The 6433-nt window shown below is 37.2% G+C and overlaps 1 protein-coding gene across 1 annotated transcript in view; it reads left to right on the forward strand.

The window, feature by feature from the left end:
• Positions 1-6433, forward strand: part of GPHN (gephyrin) — a 339003-nt gene that overhangs the window by 247990 nt on the left and 84580 nt on the right. The gene's annotated exons all lie outside the window — the stretch shown is intronic.

The following is a 6433-nucleotide window of genomic DNA, read 5'->3' on the forward strand; positions in this document are numbered from 1 at the left end:
CCTCTTCAATCTGTTTCATCAGTATTTTATAGTTGTCCTTACAGAGATTTTTCACCTCTTGGCTAAATTTATTCCTAGATTTTCGTTGGTAGTTATTATACATGGGATTGCTTTCTCATTTTCTTTCTCTGCTAGTTTGTTGTTGGTGTATAGAAATGCTACTCATTTTTGTATGTTGATGATACATCATTTTGTATGTTGGTGTATAGAAATGCCGCTCATTTTTGTATGTTGATATGTCATTTTTGTATCCTGCAGCTGTACTATATCAGTTTTAAGAGTTTTTTGGTGTAGCTTTTAGGATTTTCTATAGGTAAGATCATGCCATCTGCAAACAGGGACAAATTGACTTCCTCCTTTCCCCTTTGGATGTCTTTTATTTCTTTCTATTGCCTCACAGTACTGGCGAGGACTTCCAGTACTATGCTGAATAAAAGTGTTGAAAGTGGGCGTCTTTGTCTTGGCCGAGATCTCAGAGGAAAAGCCTTCATCTCTTCCTTGTTCAATATGATGTTGGCTGTGGGTTTGTCATCTAGGGCCTTCATTGTGTACATTTATTCTTTTTATACCTAAGTTGTTGAGAGTGTTAATTATGAAGGATTGTTGAATTTTATCAAATGTTTTCCCAAGTCTGTTGAGATGATCATACGGTTTTTGTCCTTCATTCTGTTGGTGTGATGTATCATGTTTATTGATTGGCGTATATTGAACCACCCTTGCATCCCCAGGGTAAATCCCACTTGATCATGGTAAATGATCTTTTTAATCTGCTGCTGGGTTCAGTTGCAGGTGTTTTATTGAGCATTTTTGCATATAGGGATTTTGCATATAGGAATATAACATTTTGCATCAGGGAAATTGACCTATAGTTTTCCTTTTTAGTGTTATGTCATTTTCTGGTTTGGGTATCAGAATAATGTTGACCTCATAGATTGAGTTTTGTAAGAATTCCTTCCTCTTCAGTTTTACAGAAGAGTTTGAGAAGGATTAGTGTGAGTTCTTTAAATGTTGGTAGGATTAAGCAGTGAAGTCATCAGGTCTTGGGCATTTCTTTGATAGGAAACTTTATTACAGATTCAATCTCATTACTCATAATCTATCTGCTCAGGTTTCCTATTTCTTTTTGGCTCAAGCTTGGTAGATTGAATGTATTGAGGAATTTACCCATTTTCACTAGGTTTCCTAAATTTTTGGCATATAGTTCTTCATAGTAGTCTCTGATGACCCTTTGTATTTCTGTAATATCAGTTGTAATGCCTTCTTTTTCATTTCTGATTTTTGTCTATTTGGGTCTTTTTTTATTAGCCTAGCTAATGCTTTGTCAATTTTGTTTATCTTTTCATAAAGCCAACTTTAATTTCATTCGTCTGTTGTGTTTTCTTTAGTCTCAATTTCAGTTATTTCTCTCATCTTTATTATTTCTTCCTTCTTCTGATTTTTGATCTGGCTTGTTCTTGCTTTTCTTATTCCTTAAGATACATCACCATGTTGTGTCTTAGAAATCTTTCCACTGTTTTGATATAGGTGTTTATTGCTATAAACTTCCCTCTTCATGCTGTTTTTGCTGTATACCATAGGTTTTTGTCTGTGGTGTTTCTATTTTCATTTGTTTTGGGAAACCTGTTTATTTCTCTCTTAATATCTTTATTGTTCCATTGGTTGCTCAGGAGCATGTTATGTAATTTCTACATGTTTGTACAATTTTGAGCATTCCTCTTGTATTGATTTATAGTTTTAGTTATATCAAAATTATATCAAAAAAATATTTGATATAATTTTAGTTCTTTTAAATTTGTTGAGACTTGTTTTATGGCCTCACATGGTCTATCTGGAGAATATTCCATGTGATAGTGGAAAAAAAAATGTGTATTATACAGCTCTTAGATGAAATAGTATCTGTTAGGTCCATTTGGTCTAAAATCTAATTTAAATCCAGCATTTCTATGTTGATTTTCTATCTAAATGACTTGTTCAATACAAAGAGTAGGGTGCCAAACTCCCCATATTATTGTATTGGAATCTGTCTCTCCTTTTAGATAAATAATGCTTGCTTTATAGTGGGTGATCCCATGTTCAGTGCATATATATTTATGATTGTTGTATCCTTGTGGTAAATTGATCCCTTTATAAATATAGAATGGCCTTCCTTGTTATTTTTTTTTTTACAGTTTCTGACTTAAAGTCTGGGTGTTTTTTTGTTTATTTGTTTTTGTTTTTTGAGGTAGAGTCTCGCTCTGTCACCCAGGCTGGAGTACAGTGACATAATCTTGGCTCACTGCAACTTCCACCACCCAGGTCCAAGCTATTCTCTTGCCTCAGCCTCCCGAGTTGCTGGGATTACAGGTGTGCACCACCATGCCCGGCTAGTTTTTGTATTTTTAGTAGAGATGGGGTTTCACCATGTTGGTCAGGCTGGTCTCGAGCTCCTGACATTGTAATCCACCTGCCTCAGCCTCCCCAAATGCTAGGATTACAGGCATGAGCCACCGTGCCCGGCCAAAGTCTGTTTTATCTGATATAAATGTAGCTACTCTTGCCTGATTTTGGTTTCCATTTGCATCAAACATCTTGATTCATTTCTTCATTTTCAGTCTATACATGTCCATATAGATGAAGTGAGTTTCATGTAGGCAGCAAATAGTTGGGTTTTTTATTTTTAATCCATTCAGCTAGTCTGTATCTTTTAACTAGAGAATTTAATCTATTTACATTTAAGGTTATTACTGACAGGTGAGGACTCCTGTCATTTCACTGTTTTCTGGTTTTGCTACCCCTTGCTCCTTCCTTCTGTTATTGTTTATCATTGCAATTGGGTTGTTTTCTATATTGATATGGTTTTATTCTTTTCTCTTTCTCTTTTGTTAATCTGCTCTACCAGTGAGTTTTATGCTTGTGTGTGTTTTTATGATAGTGACTATTGTCTTTTGCTTCCAGATATAGAACTGCCTTGAGAATTTGTTAGACCAATGTAGTGGTAATGAATTCTCTCCATTTTTACATGTCTGGGAAAGACTTTATTTCTTCCTCATTTCCAAAGGATAGCTTTGCTGCATGTAGTATTCATAGTTAGAATTTTTTTTTCTTTTAGCACTTCGAAGATATCAGCTCCTTCCTTTCCAGCCTGTAAGGTTTCTGCATAGAAAACTACTGTTAGTCTAATGTGTATTTCCTTATATGTGACTTGATTTGGAGACCTATGGATTTCTTGGGCTTGGATATTCATACTTTTTCCCAGACTTGGGAAGTTTTCAGCTATTATTTTATTAAATAAATTTCTTATGCCTTTTCCTTTCTTTTTTCCTGAAACTCCAATAATATGAATATTTGTTCTTGTATGGTATCCCTACAAGCTTTCTTCACTCTTTTTCATTCCTCTCTCTTTCTCTCTCTCTCTCTCTCTTTCTCTCTTTCTCTCTCTCACTCCCTTACCCCCCGGGTATTTCAAATGACCTTTCTTCAAGTTCAAAATTATTTCTTCTGCTTTATCAAGCCTGTTGTTGAAGCTCTCTGTTGTCATTTTGTATTTCATTCTTTGAATTATTCAGCTGCAGAATTTCTGTTTGGTTCTGTTTTATGATTTCTATATATTTGTTGAATTTCTCATTCTTATGAATTGTTTTGCTGATTTTGTTGAATTATCAATATGTGTTTTTTTTGTATCTAATTGAGTTTCCTTAAGATCGTTATTTGGCAATTTCTTTTCCAGTAGTTCATTGATTTCCTTTTCATTGGAGTCTGTTACTAGAGATGTATTCCTTTAGTGGTGTCATATTTTCTTGCTTTTTTGTGTTTCTTGTGTCCCCATGTTGATCTGTGAGCCTGGTGGAACTATTGCTTCTTTCAGACTTTCTAGGGCGGTTTTGTAGAGAAAGACTTTCACCTGTAGTTGGGTTTTGATGTGCTGCTTGCAAAGGGTGTGGTGAGTTTCTGAACAGGTGCAATGGTGTAGTCTCTATGCAGCTTTTTCAGTTGCATTCAATGTCAGCAGTAACTGTGAGTACCTCAGTGGCCTAATGCATAGAACTTTGTGTCAGTGGTAGCATTGGCATAGGTTATTAATATCCTTGGTGTCAAGGGCTTTTGGATTCCTCCTATTCTTGTTCACAATAGGGAAGAGTCAGCTGAAGGGATCCTCTTGGTGTCAGGTCTGACATGTCCTCCAAGCAGCTACAATGGCACTGGGCTCAAAATATGGTGCTTGGAGTGACTGTAGGGCTGGAATCCAAGGTCTTGTGAATTGATTGTGGCACCTGGTTCCTGGGGTTCAGGTTCACTCTCTGTGGCAGAGTTGGGTGTAGGTTATCCAAAGAACCAAGTTTTATGACTCTGAGGCGCCCCCTAGCAGCTTGGATCCAGGTGCCCTGGTTGTACCTGTGATTTTATACCTGCTGGGTATGGTGTAGCACTGACCAAACTCCAAAGAAAAAGATTTTGGCCAAGGAAGCAGGGTATGGCTGCAGCTCAGGAAACTGAGCCAATGGGGCTCAGCGGCAACTGATAAGGTACTGTGTAGTAGTGACTTCAGACCCATGGATGGTGGGGCTACACACACAGATCCTTGCCTCATACTCTGAGGCTAGGTGCAGCAGCAGCAAATACCTTAGAATGGCAGAGCACAGCTGTGGTTTGATCGCCAGGAGGATAGGAATCAACACAGAAATTACTCAACTCCCCAGAAATAGGGTTATCTCGGCAGCTCAGACTCTAAGGGGCTATTGCCTAGCTTCAGAAAAGCAGGGTACTAGAGTTATTTGGCCTGTAGGTCAGGGTATCTTGGCTCAACCAGTGCTCTGCTTCCCTAGGACATGAGCAACTACATCAGCTCAGCCCAGATGCATAGGTGCTCAGCTTGGCAAAGTGTATGCCAGATAATTTCTAGGACTTGCCATAACAGAGCAATAAGTCTGGGAAAAGGATGATTAAAGAAGATTAAAACAGAGGCTATCTCTAATGTCTGGATGGGGCTAAGGGAAACCAACAAAGGAATCTGCAGCACCCAGATAGCTAACAACAGTGAGTTTTTCTTACCACCTCTTAGTCTGAAGGAGCAAAGAAAGACGATGGTACCCGAACTTGGGAAGATTCATAGCTATGGGAGAGGACTGCGCAACAGCAGCTGTTGCCCTCAGTAGTAGAGATGCCCTAACCACCACCAAACTGTACCCCAGGAGGAAAAGAACAAGGGGAATGAAAACCCTACTTTTCTTTCTCTCTTCTACCATCTAATTTCTTACTGGCCCCTCTCTTTGGCTGAGCCTCACCAGAAGCCAAAGTGATGGGAACCTGGTTAAAATGGTCCATTAGAGGTCAGCCTCTGGGCCACAGCACAGAGTAGACAATAGTGATGTGATCTGGAGAGGCAAACAGAAAATGAAACAAATCTTTGTCTTTGTAAGGCTTATATTCTAGAATATATAATGCACTTAACACTCTATCTAGCATACATTGTGGGTTCAATAAATATTAGTTATTGGTAGTATTGTTTACAGTAATAATATTATGGAGAGAAGATTTTTAAGACTTTTCTAATAAATAAATTTCCAGTTTTACTTTGATTGTACTTTCAGTAGTAGAGTATTTTTTCTTGACCATTCCCTAAGGTGTGTGTATGGTTTATTTTACTTTATCTTATTTTGGTGGCTAAAATAACAACAATGACAAAACACACACACACACATAACATTAAATATACCTTCTTAACAGTTTTTAAGCTTATAGCTTGGTAGTGGTAAGTATATTCACATTGTAGATACCTAAGATTTTAAATAGAGTTATGGGTCACTTAACCAAGATATATTCTGAGGAATACATTGTTGGGCAATTTCTTATTGTCTGACCATCATAGAGTGTACTTACACAAACCTGGATAGTTTAGCCAACTACGCACCTAGCCTACATGGTGAAACCTGTTGCTCCTAGGCTACAAACCTGCACAGCATGTTACTGTACTGAATACTGTATGCAATTATAATGGTAAGTGTTTATCAAAACAGAAAAAGTACAGTAAAAAATATGGTAGTCTTATGGGACCACCATCATATATGCAGTCCAACATTGATCAAACTATCCTTATGCAGCACATGACTATACTTACGAGGCAGACATCTTTAGAAAGAAATCTTTTAGCAAGGGTAGAGAATTAATATTGTCTCAGGATGTTTTCTTAGGCAGAATTTGAAGCATTTCTTTTCAAAACTCCAAGCTAAATCATTGCCCCTGACAAGTGACTTTCCTGAGATCACATCAAATCTATCAGATTAATCTTACAGAAAAGTGCTTTTCACCAAGTTATAAGAAATTAGTAGGGCAGGTTTTATCTCTTATACCATCAGTATGAGAACACAAACAATGAAAATCTTGTTTTTCATTTTCAAAAGTAATATTTAACCTAGGTCATTATAGACACTGGAATCGTTTTTTTTTTTTTTTTTTT

Source organism: Cebus imitator, unplaced genomic scaffold (genome assembly GCF_001604975.1).
Source record: "Cebus imitator isolate Cc_AM_T3 unplaced genomic scaffold, Cebus_imitator-1.0 Scaffold13, whole genome shotgun sequence".
Lineage (NCBI taxonomy): Eukaryota > Metazoa > Chordata > Mammalia > Primates > Cebidae > Cebus > Cebus imitator.